The sequence below is a fragment of the Geotrypetes seraphini genome, chromosome 19 (genome assembly GCF_902459505.1).
Source record: "Geotrypetes seraphini chromosome 19, aGeoSer1.1, whole genome shotgun sequence".
Classification (NCBI taxonomy): Eukaryota; Metazoa; Chordata; class Amphibia; order Gymnophiona; family Dermophiidae; genus Geotrypetes; species Geotrypetes seraphini.
The window spans coordinates 8,026,566-8,041,436 of record NC_047102.1 but is presented as its reverse complement, the minus strand read 5'-3'; the positions used below and the strand labels follow the sequence as shown (position 1 = coordinate 8,041,436).

The window sequence follows — 14,871 nt, the reverse complement described above, 5'->3', positions numbered from 1 at the left end:
TATGCGGACATCGAGGAAGCGGGACTGTGGCAGAGGACGTGGTGGATGTGCCAAGGGAAGGAAAAAGAGGAGCGAAGGAGCGGGTTTAGAGAGTAGCGTGGCTGTTCAGGCTCAGCCCCTTCGCTCCTCCGCAGGCTGCCAGGAAGGAAGGGGCCGGAGCTCCACCGCTGCTTTAGAGTCGGAAAAGAAGCGGTGGATCTCCATTTTAGGCTGTTCCCCCACATATTAAGCCCTGCTGTGAGCCATCTGGGCAGAATGCATTGTGCACAATAAGGCACGTCACAGCCTGACACATATTATTACTACGAGTATATATGCTTCTGTTGCTTTACATTTTTATACGATAACATCAATGCTGCCAAATTTGAACGTGTTATACCAATTTGAATTCAAGGTGCTTTGTTTGATCTATAAATGAGTTCATTTACAATGTCCATCAGCAGTAAGTGGCATCTTTACTGAATCTCAACCGGTGAGGACTTTGCGATCAGAGGATCAACTGTGTTTGGACGCTCCCTCCTCGAAACAGGGCTCTGTCGACGAACAACGTTAGCAGGTCAGGGTGCAGAATTTGGAACAATCTATGTCTTGAAGTAAAGAACGCAGCAACTGTACTCAGTTTTAGGAAGTTACTGAAGACGGAGTTATTCAGACGCAGCTCTTCTTCCTGATTTTTTGGACAGTAAGAAGGTCGTTTAGCGAGCATTTATATTATAGTGCTGTTGTACAATATGTGGGATAGTCTGTTGTTTGTGTTCTAACTATGAATATTATTCTGTAACTTGCACTGAACTAGAAGATGGTGTGAGTAATAATTTAAAAAAAAAAAAATAGTTTATCTTTATTCTGACAGTTATATTTCTGGGCTCCCCAGTTTTATAAATGTGCGGGACTTGAGATCATATGAACTAGCTATACTGCTACACGAAAAGGCACATCAAGGCGGTGTGTCTCATCCGTTGGAAACTTAGTAAACAATACAGCGTTACTGTACCAGAAAAGCACGGAGATCATGATCCAGAGAGAATTATGGAGAATGAAATCATGATCATCTGGGACATCTCCATTCTGCTGAACAAAAAGCTGGATGCAAGGAAACTCAGATATCATGTTAAAACAAAAAGACAACTACCGGAACGAAAAAAAGGCAGAAAGATACAGAAATATTTCCCATCATTTTGGGTACCACAGGCTGAATGAAAAAGAAGTTCCCAGAACACCTGATAACTTGTTTGCGCATGAAACATCTCATGAATTTCAGTGGGAAGTTGTCTTTGGCACCGTGTAAGTACTACAATAAGCATTAATTAAACTCTGGAATTCGTTGACGGAGAATGTGGTGAAATCAGTTAGCATAGCAGGGTTTAAAAAAGGTTTGGATCATTTCTTAAAAGAGAAGTCCATAGACCATTATTGAGATGACTTGGGGAAATTCACTGCTTATTCCTAGGATAAGCAGCATAAAATCCGTTTTACTACTTGGGATCTTGCCAGGTACTTGGACCTGGGTTGGCTACGGTTGGAAACAGGATACTGGGCTTGATAGACCTTCAGTCTGTCTCAGTATGCCAATTTTTATATTCAAATATTCTTTAGCAGTAAATTTGGGAGACTGAGATTACACTCCACATACTTTGGTTTAGGAGGAAGGTTCATTCCTGTAATATCATGCAAAAATCTGACCCATTTAGAGACATTGAAAAAGAAAATTGGAATGAATCATCTATCAATCAGATTAGTTAGCTCTAAAAGTTCATTTTAATCTGGTTCCACAAAGGTAGTGAAAAGACATCCAGTTTTTGGATAGTTAATGAGGAAAATAAGAACAGCTTAGCATCCTGTATCTAGCAGTGGCCAGTCAAGGTTACAAGGACCCATCAGGATCTCAAAAGTTAGATCCATTTGTCATACCTGAAGTCCAGGGATCAGGGGATGTTTTCCCATGTCTGCATGGTTTATAATGGCTTAGGAACCTTCCTTCCAGGAACATTCCAAACTACGCAGAACTTTCCTTCCAGGAACGTTCCAAACTATGCAGAACTTTCCTTCCAGGAACATTCCAAACTACGCAGAACTTTCCTTCCAGGAACGTTCCAAACTACGCAGAACTTTCCTTCCAGGAACATTCCAAGCTAGCTCCTTGACCACATCCTCTGGCAACAAATTCCACAGCTTGTTTGAGCACTGACCCCCAGATTCTGTATACTGTGACCAAATTGGGCATGGAGATCTGTATGTATTGAAGATCTGTGCATGCTACTTAATTGTTAACAAGACAATATGTGCTAATTGCTAATTAATAAGCAATTATTGACACTAAAACGGCTAGCGCACCTTAGTAAAAGGACCCCTAAGTTCCTAACCTGCAGCATTTTGGTGGGTAGTTTGTTTTTTTTTAGCATCTGGCCCTATGTGTGATTCTATAAACTATACTTAACTACAGAGGCGATTTCTAGAATGGTGCTAAGCCCTGATTTTTTTTTCAGCACCGATTTTTTAAAGATGACATATATAGAATTTATTCTTGAGTGAATAAAAATGCTTTCTCAGATTTGTTGGGAATTGACAGCCCTGATGATTAAATGGTGAAAGAGTGGTCTACAGTGACAAACTGAGAAAAAGAAAAAGCCAGGGCTCAAATCCTGCCACTTCCCTCTGATGCACCCTGTAATCTTGGACAAGTTCCTGCACCTTCCACTGCCTTAGTTATAACTCAGGCCGCTTAGTAAGTTATGTTGTGGCAATAACGAGTGCTATTGGTCAATTAACATGCATTTATTGATAGTTAAGTGCATTATTTGTCAACAGCGCATCTTAATGCAAAAAAGGTACCCACTGTGCATTAAATAATAATGAACTGTAGGGATGCAAAGTAGCTAATTATGATGCAAAATTAATCATGTACTTTGCATTCAGATTCACAAGCAGCATAGGTATCATTAACTCAACCTTAGGAATAAAGTGAAAGGTGCCAGTGACGTTATTCAACACCCCCTGATCCCTTCTGGAAAATAGTGGCACCCCATCCCAAGGGCCTTTTTCAAATCAGAATGCCACAACCCCCAATTCTTTTATTATTTAATTCTGGCGTCTCAGGCACATCTCCAATCCTTTTTTCAAAATTCCCATAGAGCTCTCAATCCCTCTATCTGCTCCTCCCCCACACCTATCAGGCAACCGTTTTTTTAATTATTTATTATATGGTATTTATATACCATTTATATCCTAGTCAGTTTACGTAGAATGTAATAATTATTTAGTGCATGAATTCTAAGCGTTTCCCTATCTGTCCTGTCAGCCTGACAATCTAACTTTGGTACGTGGGACAGCGTGTGTGCATGGGGAACTATGGGGGCTCACAATCGAAACAGAAATACATCTAAAAACCTGCCCAAGTCGGCACTTGGACGCTCAAAAAGACAGGTCGTCCAAGTGCTGATAATCGAAATGGGTTTTTAGACGTATTTTTAGGCCTCTGAATCCCGCTATGCACCCAGAGCAGAAAGGGGCATTTTTGGAGGAGTGGTTGGGGCGGGATGTGGGCTAGACCTAGTCGTATTGCAGGGATAATCGACAAGATTGACAAGACTGCTTAGACAGATCTTATATGTGGTGACTTAGGCGATCTAAAAAGACGTATAAGTGCCCAAAAGGTATCCTAAGTGACTAGAGAACCACTGCAGGGACAAAGTAAAGACCACCCCCACGTGTTCACTGACCCCCCCCCCTCACCCCCCACTATAAAAATCAGAATAAAAATGTACATACTTGCCTCTGGAACATCAGCACTTGTCATAGGAAAGCCTAGTAGAACTGCATAGAGATGGCTTAAGTAGTCTGGAGAGTGGGCTAGTGAACCATAGAGAGGAGGACCCAGGCCCATAAGCCACTCTAACTATTGTATATATGGTGAAAAATGTGAGGCCAAGAAAACCCCCCAAAACCCTATTTTGACATATAGGTACCACTTGCAGCCATAAGGGCTATTGTGGTTGTAGACAGGTGGGTATAGTAGGTTTTGGGGGTCTCACCATGACCTATAAGGGAGTTCTGGTGAGATGTTTATCTGGCACCCTTTTTGTGAAGTTCACAGCAGTGCCCTGTAAGGTGTCCCACTGTTCTCTTGCCACGTCTGGGTGGCCAGTCCATCACAATGCTGGCCCCTCCCATGTCCAAAAGGTCTTGTTCTGGACATTTCCGACTTGGACATATATTCGGTCAAGAATGTGGTATACAAATAAACATACTGGCGGTCTGGACGATCAAACCTGGACGTACAGAGAGACAATTTTTTGGGAAAAAAAAATCTTTTGGATGTACTTTTTGAGAATGGACCTTTTGCGGTGGACAACTTTGGGTGACTAGTGCCTTATGTCCAAATTGGACTTAGGCGTTTCTTTTGATTATGGCCCTCCATGTGTCTCATGGGGGTAGGGAGGTACACTGGGTGCAAGATATCTATGTGAACAAGTGTTTGTGCAACAGGATGTACGAGGGGTGCTGAAAAGTTCTCAGCCCAACCAAGAAGGGAATGACATGGAGCCATAACTTATAAGTTATTCCACATATTCACCTCTAGGTTCAACACACTTGGTAAATCATGTGGCGGTGGCGTTTTTGAATGGTGGATAGGTTGGGGTGGTATATAGAAACATAGAAATAAACGGCAGATAAGGGCCACGGCCCATCCAGTCTGCCCACCCTACCTTTACCTTGTGAATAGATCCCACGTGTCGATCCCATTTGGCCTTAAAATCAGGCACGCAGCTGGCCTCAATCACCTGAAGTGGAAGACTGTTCCAGCGATCAACTACCCTTTCAGTAAAAAAGAACTTCCTGGTGTCACCTCGCAGTTTCCCGCCTCTGATTTTCCACGGATGCCCTCTTGTTGCCGAGGGACCCTTGAAAAAGAAGACATCTTCCTCTGCCTCGATGCGGCCCGTGAGATATTTGAACGTTTCGATCATGTCTCCGCTCTCTCTGCGCTCCTCGAGCGAGTATAGCTGTAATTTTTCTAACCATTCCTCGTACGGGAGATCCTTGAGTCCCGAGACCATCCGGGTGGCCATTCTATGGACCGACTCCATCCTCGGCACATCCTTGCGATAATGCGGCCTCCAGAATTGCACACAGTATTCCAGGTGGGGCCTCACCATGGATCTATACAGTGGCATAATGACCTCCGGCTTACGGCTGACGAAACCCCTGCGTATGCAACCCATGATTGGTCTCGCCTTGGATGAAGCTTTCTCCACTTGATTGGCAGCCTTCATGTCCTCACTGACGATCACCCCTAAGTCTCGCTCTGCTACCGTTCTTGTTAGGATCTCGCCATTAAGGGTATAAGTCCTGCATGGATTTTGGCTATCCAGGTGCATAACTTTGCATTTTTTGGCATTGAAACTGAGTTGCCAGGTTCCTCTTGTACTAAGGTGCGCTGTGCTTTTTAGCATACGCTAAACACACCCTAATGTGTGCATGTTATCCTATGGACGCGTTAGCGTTTAGCGCATGCGTTGATTTAGTGCACACTAAGCACATACTAAAACGCTTAGCGCACTTTAGTAAAAGAGGGCCTAAATGTATGTTTCTCTGTGTGTGTGTGTGTGTGTGTGTGTTCAGGCACAAATGATAGCAGTTGTGTGCCTTCAATACGTTCCTCCTCTTCTCTAGCCCCTATTCTCTAGCCCAGTCCCCCCTCTTCCTTTCTCCTTCTTTTACCTCCTCCCCTGTCTACTCCCTCCCACTTCCTGTCTTTCTGCCCCCTCCCCAACCCTGCAACTCCAACTGCAAAGTAAAAATAACCCAACGTACCTCAATAATCAATAAAATCCAGTAATTCTGTATATGAATTCATAAACATCAGATCTGATAGCTGTCAGCCCTGAGTGTCAAGACATAAGATATGCAAAACCATTATCCAAAGGCCAGGTTTGGGCCATTTTATGGAATGCAAGTCAGCCTGAACATAAGATTTGCCGCTGCTGGGTCAGACCATTGGTCCAATCGTGCCTAGCAGTCCGCTCACGCGGCGGCCCTTAGGTCAAAGACCAGTGCCCTATTTGAGTCTAGCCTTACTTGCGTATGTTCTGTTCCAGTAGGAACTTGTCCACCCTTGTCTTGGATCCCTGAAGGGTGCTTTCCCCTACAACAGCCTCAGGAAGAGCGTTCCAGACATCCACCACTCTCTGGATGAAGAAGAACTTCCTTACGTTTGTACGGAATCTTTTCCTTTCTAACTTTAGCGAGTGCCCTCTCGTTCCCTTCACCTTGGAGAGGGTGAACCATGTCTCTTTCTCTACTAAGTCAATTCCCTTCAATATCTTGAATGTTTCAATCATGTCCCCTCTCAGTCTCCTCTTTTCAAGGGAGAAGAGGCCCAGTTTCTCTAGCCTCTCGTTGTACGGCAATTCCCCCAGTCCCTTAACCACTTTGTCACTCTTCTCTGGACCCTTTCGAGTAGTACTATGTCCTTTTTCATGTATGGTGACCAGTGTTGGATGCAGTATTCCAGATGGGGGTGTACCATAGCCCGGTATAATGGCATGATAACCTTTTCAGATCTGTTCATGATCCCCTTCTTAATCAGATAATTGGTTCAAAGTAATAAGGGCCACCCAATGAAAAGCTCTCTCTCCCAAGGTGGGCCGTCCTAAGGAAAGACATAGACAAGAGTGAAACTTGCAACCTGTCAGAGTACAATTGCATTGCTTTGCAATACAACTGTTTTTAAATTTTCAGTTTCTATTTTAAAATACATGAAAGCAACATTAAAAAAAAACAATTAATGCATTTGTTAGATGAAAAAGGAAAAAAAAAAACAGTCAGGAGCTCATTTTGCTTGCCCTGAACATAAAGTTTTGCCTTCATTGTGTTATGTAAATGACACCTATCTTTAAGCTAAACAGCATGCAAAAGGTCCTCTAGCAGAATTAATAATTATGATCAAAACCCATGAAAGTCCATACTAATGATAAGATAAAGAACTTATTTTCCCCCACCAAATGTGAGGAGCTAATCATCCTGCATGGCTTAATCTACTGGCATACAGAGTGTGATCTGAAATAAGCTCTTAATAATGACTAATCTGGCTATGAATATCATTCTGCTGAGCAGAAAATGGAGGATTAGAGAAGAGGGAGCGTGAATTCTTCTATGTCCCCCATCATATTTCTGACTGTTGCTGCCACCTTCAGGCTGGAAGCCATTTTAACTTTTCCCACTGTGGCCTTTAAGAAATAAGTAATTCTGTTGTCTGGTATATGGCACTATCATGCCTCAATTCTAAATTGAATCAGCGCTCACATATTCATATAAAAACATCAGCACTACTGTTTTAAAACAAGAATCTGAAAAATAAAAAGCACTGGAATATGGGCAATCCCATTTGAGAAAGAGCGTATAATTGGTTGGCATAGAGCAGGGGAAGGCAATTCCGGTCCTCAAGAGCCGGTGCCAGGTCAGGTTTTCAGGATATCCACCGTGAATATGTATGGGATGGATTTGCATGCACTGCCTCCTTGAGATGCAAATCTATCTCATGCATATTTATTGTGGATATCCTGAAAACCTGACCTGGCTCCGGCTCTCGAGGACCGAAATTGCCTACCCCTGGCAAAGAGGTTGCCCTAAAATACAGAGAAATGGACATTTATGCACTGAATATGGGCGGCCAAAAATTCATTTTAGAAAATGTTTAGAATATCAATGTGTTCAAAGCCAGCACAAAACCGGTTCTGTGCCACAAGTATCTGGTTATCTTTGTGACTTTCGAAACATAACCATGTGCCAATTTTTAAAAAAATAATGCTTGTGTTCTGTTTTGTTGAATCAGAAAGGAAATGTACTCCCAATTCTAGAAAACTAGGAGCCCAGCTATACATTTGGGGCTAGATTCAGTAAAAGGCGCTCAAGAATCGGCACTGAAAAATGACTGGCGCAGCTCAAAGATGAAACACCCATTACAGAACTGTGTTAAGTGCTAATTGCCAGCGGAGGTGGTAAGAGAAGTTAATGTAGCTGGTTTTAAAAAAGGTTTGGACAAATTCCTGGAGGAAAAGTCCGTAGTCTGCTGTTGAGACAGACATGGGACGGTAGAATGGAATGCTGCTACTACTTGGATTTCTGCCAGGTACTTGTGACTTGGATTGGCCTCCGCACAGATGGGATGCTGGACTAGATGGACCATTAGTCTAGCCCAGTAAGGCTATTCTTATGTTCTTAACTAAAGGACAATGAATCCATTGTGACATCACTGATGAGGTTGGCTCTTGGGCATTGATGGAATGTGGCATTATGACATCACAATCTCAGCTCTGGAATGTTGCTACTATTTGGGTTTCTGCCAGGTACTTGGGTCTTGGATTGGCCTCCGCACAGATGGGATGCTGGACTAGATGGACCATTAGTCTAGCCCAGTAAGGCTATTCTTATGTTCTTAGGTTTCATTGCCCAAATTTGGGCACCAAAACATATACCTGCTACAACCAGGTGTAATTCCCAGTGCCCAATTTGGTCTCACAACCATGGCATTCTATAACTCTATGCACAAATTTTAGGAATGTCCCTCATCCACCAATATGCCTCCCATAGCACGTCAAGTTGACATCTGTTTTACATACCAACCAATAGCAAAAATCAGTGGTAGATCCAAAGAAATCTGATGCCAATGAAAAGAATTTCACTTGAGGATTTCCGCCTCAGATTTATCTTAGGTCCAACGTTCCCTCTAAGGACTGAGTTCATGTGAGCAAACATTTTCCGTTACATTACCCTGATGGCATTATACACCCTGTGCATTACAAATATAAAAATGGAAAACAAGATGATTTTTATTAAAAGGTCTTAAAACATTTTTCAGTTAGACTTCAGTCTCCCTCCTTCTGTACAGCTTATTTCCCCCTCACTTTCCATCTAGCATCTCCCCTTTCACTTCCCCCATTCCATCATCTCCCTCCTCTCTGTACCCCCTCTAACATCTGACTTCTCTCTCCCCTCCTCTATCTAGAATCTTTCTTCCCACTTCTATACAAAACCTACCCTCTCACTCCCTCAACCCAAACCATTTCTACCAGCTTCTGCCCCCTCTCTCTTCTCCCACCTCACTTCCACCATTGTCTACCCCATCTCTCCCCACCCCTTTTCCACCAGCTCCCCTCTCTCCCACCCAACACACATCCACCAGCGACTGCCCCCTCTCTCTTTCCCAACCCACATCCACCAGAGTCTGTCCACCTCTCTCCCAACCATCCCACATTCACCAGCGTCTGCTCCCTCTCTCTCTCTCCCTCCCCACTCACATCCACCAACGTCTGCCCCCTAGCATCCTCACTGCTGCTGTTGCTTTCCCATAGCAGCAGTGGCGGTAAACTTAAACAAACCGGCTGCCAACTTTCCCATATCCATAACTGCCGACTTTACCCCAAAAGAAAAAGTGACACCGGCAAGGCCGAGCCGGCAGCCGTGGGTATGTATGGGAAGGTCCCACAGCCAGTTTGTTTCAGTTTGCTGCCGCTGCTGCTTCGGGAAAGTAGCAGCAGCGGCACAAGAGGAAGTGTGATTCCGGAGAGGTGCTGGTCCTGACTCCACCAGCTGTGCAGTGGGGCTAAATGGCTGCGCAACCAGCTGCTGAAAGGTGCGCAGCTTAGAGGGAACACTGCTTTAGGTCATCTTGATATTTGTAGATTTTGTCGTACTTGAATCATATTGAAATCCACCCAGTTCTTAAGTCCTTAGCGCAAGACGTGTTTCTGGAGATCAATGTAGGGAGAAATACGGTCAACTCTGCTGCGCACTCATGATTGTGCTAGTCCAGCCTCTAGGCCAGGGATCTCAAAGTCCCTCCTTGAGGGCCGCAATCCATTCGGGTTTTCAGAATTTCCCCAATGAATATGCATTGAAAGCAGTGCATGCACATAGATCTCATGCATATTCATTGGGGAAATCCTGAAAACCCGACTGGATTCCGGCCCTCAAGGACCGGAGTTGCCCATGTTTGGTCTTGTCCAGACGTCTCCAAAGTCCCTCCTCGAGGGCCGCAATCCAGTCGGGTTTTCAGGATTTCCCCAATGAATATGTATTGAAAGCAGTGCATGCACATAGATCTCATGCATATTCATTGGGGAAATCCTGAAAACCCGACTGGATTGCGACCCTCAAGGAGGGACTTTGAGACCCCTGCTCTAGGCAATATGAAGGTTATGTGGCAATAAGGCAGACTAGAATTAATATTCTAATCCTCACAAGACTAAGGCACACCTGAGCTCCAATTATGGTCGGATTTCTTGATGCCTGCTACATAAACTCTATTGAAATGCATCTCGCAATTAACCTGAAGTCAGAATGAATCCTGGAGGTTCTACACATCAAGTGAGCGGAGTTGATCATTGTTGAGCGCAAGCTGCCTTGAGAAGCTGTTCTTTCCACTCGATGTTGTTCACAGCACATGCAATCAAAGTGATTATCAGGTAAAATGCTTCGAACCAAAGCATCCCTTATGTATTCTATGAGGTGTTGCTTTAATTGGTTTTAAATAGCATGGTAATTGACGGCGCCATTAAAAAACCAGCTAACAAGACATTTTTTAAAAGTAGGCATTGGAAACGCATCTACGCAAGGCGCCTAGTGGCGCCTACAGTCAAAGTAGGCGTGGTTAGGTGCCGCTAAGTGTGATTCTCCATCAAACTTAAGTGCTGGTAATGTAGGCCTTTAAAACTCTGGCCTACGTTTTTCGGTAGCCGCAATCCTGTTATCGGCACCTATGCGTAATTGACACTTACAGAATCTGGGCCTAAGAGTATATTTTGTTCTTACGCCAAAACTACTGTACAAGCTATCAATTTTGCTGCCTTTTATTATTATCGTGTTCTAACAAGATTAAATCAGGAAATGAATTTGTGCTAGCAGTGAAAAGTACATTAGCTATGAAATTTGTATTTGTATAAAACACCGTGACATTCACGTGTTCACCCTAACTCACCGTGAAAGTTTAGTTTCATTTGTAATACGATTTTCTTTTCTGATGACATATAAATTCTACATTACATTTTCAACTGGTTTCTGCTTCATCAAAAATCTATTTCCTACAGGCCTCTTTTACCAGACTGTCTTGCCTTTGAAACTAGAGGGAGCCAAGACCAAAGAGAAGTTTTTTGGAACATTGAAACAAAAAGAGAGTGGGAGTGGAGGGGTTGCCCGGTGGTTAAAGCAACATAGTGAGATGTGGAGAAACCAGGGTTCAAATCCCACAGATGTTCCTTGGTGCACTTCTCATGTCATTGCACCCCCCCCCCCAAAGAAAACCAGAAAAATGACCCTACATATGTGTAAAAGACAGGAAACCAACAGCAAGGGCAAAAAGATGACTCACTGTGCCCTCCATTACCTCAGACAGAGGATGGGGAAATACCAGTGTACCTTGCGTTAATACTGAAAAGACTTGAGATAAATTTCTTAGAAAGGCTGCCCGTCTAAATGCAGACCCAACCATACTCCACCCATATTTATTTATTCAATTTTCTATACCATTCTCCCAGGGAAGCTCAGAATGGTTTCCATGAATTTATTCAGGTACTCAGGAATTTTTCCCTGCCAGCATCAATTAGAAACTTATAACGGGAAATATTACGTGGACCTTCATCAATGGCCAATAAATAAACCTTTTACCTATATAAATATTTGTGCTTTTTCAAGGGTCTCCCACGGCCGCTTCTGTTATCCGACTCGCTGCTGATTTAAAGAGTAAGAGTGAGTCGGCAGTAGAGAGTTGCGCGGGGACAGAAATCCCACCCATCCCCGCCCGGATCCTCTCGTCCCCACCCGTCCTCGCCAGGATCCTCTCTGTCCCCGTCAGGATCCTCTCCGTCCCCACAAGGAATTACCTCCATCCCCGCCCGTCCCCATAAAAAGCAGCAATTACTTCTGACAGGATCATCAATTCCACAGTTTCTTTTGTGTTTGCGCTGCTGTTTTCCTTGTGGAATCTGTTTGGTGGAACCATTTTTTTGTTTTCTGTTCAGGTAATTAACTTATAAACCCTCTCTTTTACTAAGGCTGATGTGTCCATTATATGGACGAACCCTGCTTCCAAAGCCTTCCATCCCCGTGGGAGTCCCGTGGGCCAGAGGGGGGTCCCTGTGGGAGTCCTGTAGGTTAGGGGGGAATTCCCGCGATCCCTGTTCACGTGCAGATCTCTAGTCGGCAGTGAGTCGGATGACAGAAGCGGCTGCGGGAGACTCTTGAAAAAGCACGGGTGTGCGAAACATGTCGGGTCATCCTCTCCCGGGTCATTTCAGGTATAAAGATAAGTAGCTTTAAAGCGAAAGTTTGAATTTCTATGTAAATTTTTTTTTTTTTTTTTAATCTTTATTGATTTTCAAACTTTGACAGTGCAATACAATTAATTGAACATAAAACACTGCATAAAACGCACTATTAATTACACAAGTAATACATAAAACTATCATTTTCTCCCACCCTCCTCCCAATTATTAATACAATAAGACATATTATGTAATTACAATATTATAATTAAGTCATTTTAATCCTCAAAATACATTTCCCTCCCCCCCACACACATTTGAATGTGTAAGGAAATCTAATAAAAGGAGAGATACATGACCATTATTGCGAGGTAACAAATGTAAAAATTTAAATTAAGGCAAAAAAAAGTAAGAAAAGTAAAAAAAAACAAATATTTATATAGGTAAAAGTTTACTTATTGGGCAATGATTAAGGTCCACGTAATATTTCCCGCCATAAGTGTCTAATTGGCGGTGGAGTGGTGGGGCTGAGGCCGTGAAACAAATTAATATTGTATTCGGACATCTTATCAATGGGATAATTTACAATATAGACATGACAGTAAAACATATCCACTAAAGCGGCATCTGAGTGGCATTTCTGGGTGCCTGTCCTTAAGGCGCTGGGTGTGTGACGAGGAAGGTTTTCACGGCCTTCCTGAAGCGCCAAAATCCATCTAGTGTTCTAACAGATGGGGAGGGGAGATGGTGTTCCATAGTCTGGGTTTGACTTGTGAGTAAGAGCGTTCGCGGGCTGTTTCGGTTTTGAGGGAGCGGCCGGGAGGTTTGGTCGGAAAGCGTGGGAGCCCACCAGGACAGTTAGGGGAAAACGCTTGAGTGCCTCAATAATTTGTAATCCACAAAGAAGGATATGTGGCTTGACAAATTGCAGCTTTACTCGCTCGAGGAGCGCAGAGAGAGGGGGGACATGATCGAGACGTTCAAGTATCTTACGGGCCGCATCGAGGCGGAGGAAGATATCTTCTTTTTCAAGGGCCCCACGGCAACAAGAGGGCATCCGTGGAAAATCAGGGGCGGGAAACTACGAGGTGACACCAGGAAATTCTTTTTCACCGAAAGGGTGGTTGATCGCTGGAATAGTCTTCCACTGCAGGTGATCAAGGCCAGCAGCGTGCCTGATTTTAAGGCCAAACGGGATCGGCACTTGGGATCTATTCACAGGGCAAAGGTAGGGGAGGGACATTAGGGTGGGCAGACTGGATGGGCCGTGGCCCTTATCTGCCGTCTATTTCTATGTTTCTATAAATGATTAAAAAAAAAAAATACACTGCATCAGACTATGCAATGTCTTTTTAGATTTAGAAAAAAGCAGAGTTTCTGTGGAAAGGATAGGTCATGTAGCGTGCTGCAGCTAAAATGATTAAAATCTAAAAGAACGCCATCAGCATTTTTTTTTTTTTATTTCACACCGCAAAGCTTCAGTTGCAAATTTGTTGGAATATATTTAAATAACTGATCTGTGCCTCTTTTTTTTTTTACGATCCCAAGCAGACTCCGTTAACTGATGTATGTGCTGTTCAATTTCACATTTATCTTTATGTCAGTAATTTGAGAAGGTACTCTAACTTCTTTACGTGGCTGGAAACGGCAGAACCCTCAGAAATAAAAAAGCCATTGTGCTTCTCAGTGCCTGTGAATAATCCCCATTATCACTTCTATTACGACAGGCTGACCTGGATCATGGTGTAATAAAACTAGCATGTATGTCTTAATGGGAAAGTGGGGGAGGGGTGCTAGACGCTGTAGTAGAAATGATGGCTAAAACTTGAAAAAGAGATTGAACCATAATGAAGACATTAGGAAGTGAAGCTCTTGGAGACCACGGTTATGCCATCTGTACTGCCAGAGTCAGAGATTTCGCGAAGCAGGGACGGTGAGAAAATTGGAAATAAGCATATGTAGGGGAGCCCTGGGTCTGGTGGGGGAGGGGGGAAAGAATTCTCAGTACTGTAGCTCATGGGTTGGCCACCATGAGGACAGGCTTCTGGGTTAGATGGACCATTGTTCGGAATCTGTAAGGCTACTCTTATAAGAACCTAAGAATAGCCTTACTGGGTCAGACCAATGGTCCATCAAGCCCAGTAGCTCGTTCTCATGGTGGCCAATCCAGGTTACTAGTACCTGGCCAAAACCCAAAGAGTAGCAACATTCTATGCTATCAATCCAGGGCAAACAGTGGCTTTCCCTATATCTTTCTCAATAAGACTATGGACTTTTCCTCCAGGAACTTGTCCAAACCTTTCTTAAAACCAGCTATGCTATTGGTTTTAAAAGTATTTCCGTGTAACTTCAACGAGTGTCCCCTAATCTTTGTCATTTTTGACAGAGTGTACCCATTCTGCTCCATTCAGGATTTTGTAGACTTCAATCCTATCTCCCCTCAGTCATCTCTTTTCCAAGCTGAAGAGCCCTAACCATTTTAGTCTTTCCTCATAAGAGAAGAGTTCCATCCCCTTTACCATCTTGATTGCTCTTCTTTGAACCTTTTCTAGCGCCACTATATCTTTCTTGAGATAAGGAGACCAGTATTGAACGCAATATTCCAAATGAG

General features: G+C 43.5%; 2 protein-coding genes across 2 annotated transcripts in view; both read left to right on the top strand.

Annotated features, from left to right (window-relative positions):
• Positions 1-14,871, top strand: part of TRAF6 (TNF receptor associated factor 6) — a 333,270-nt gene that overhangs the window by 51,767 nt on the left and 266,632 nt on the right. The window lies entirely within an intron of this gene.
• The window catches only part of RAG2 (recombination activating 2), a 167,257-nt gene that overhangs the window by 51,757 nt on the left and 100,629 nt on the right, over positions 1-14,871 (top strand). The window lies entirely within an intron of this gene.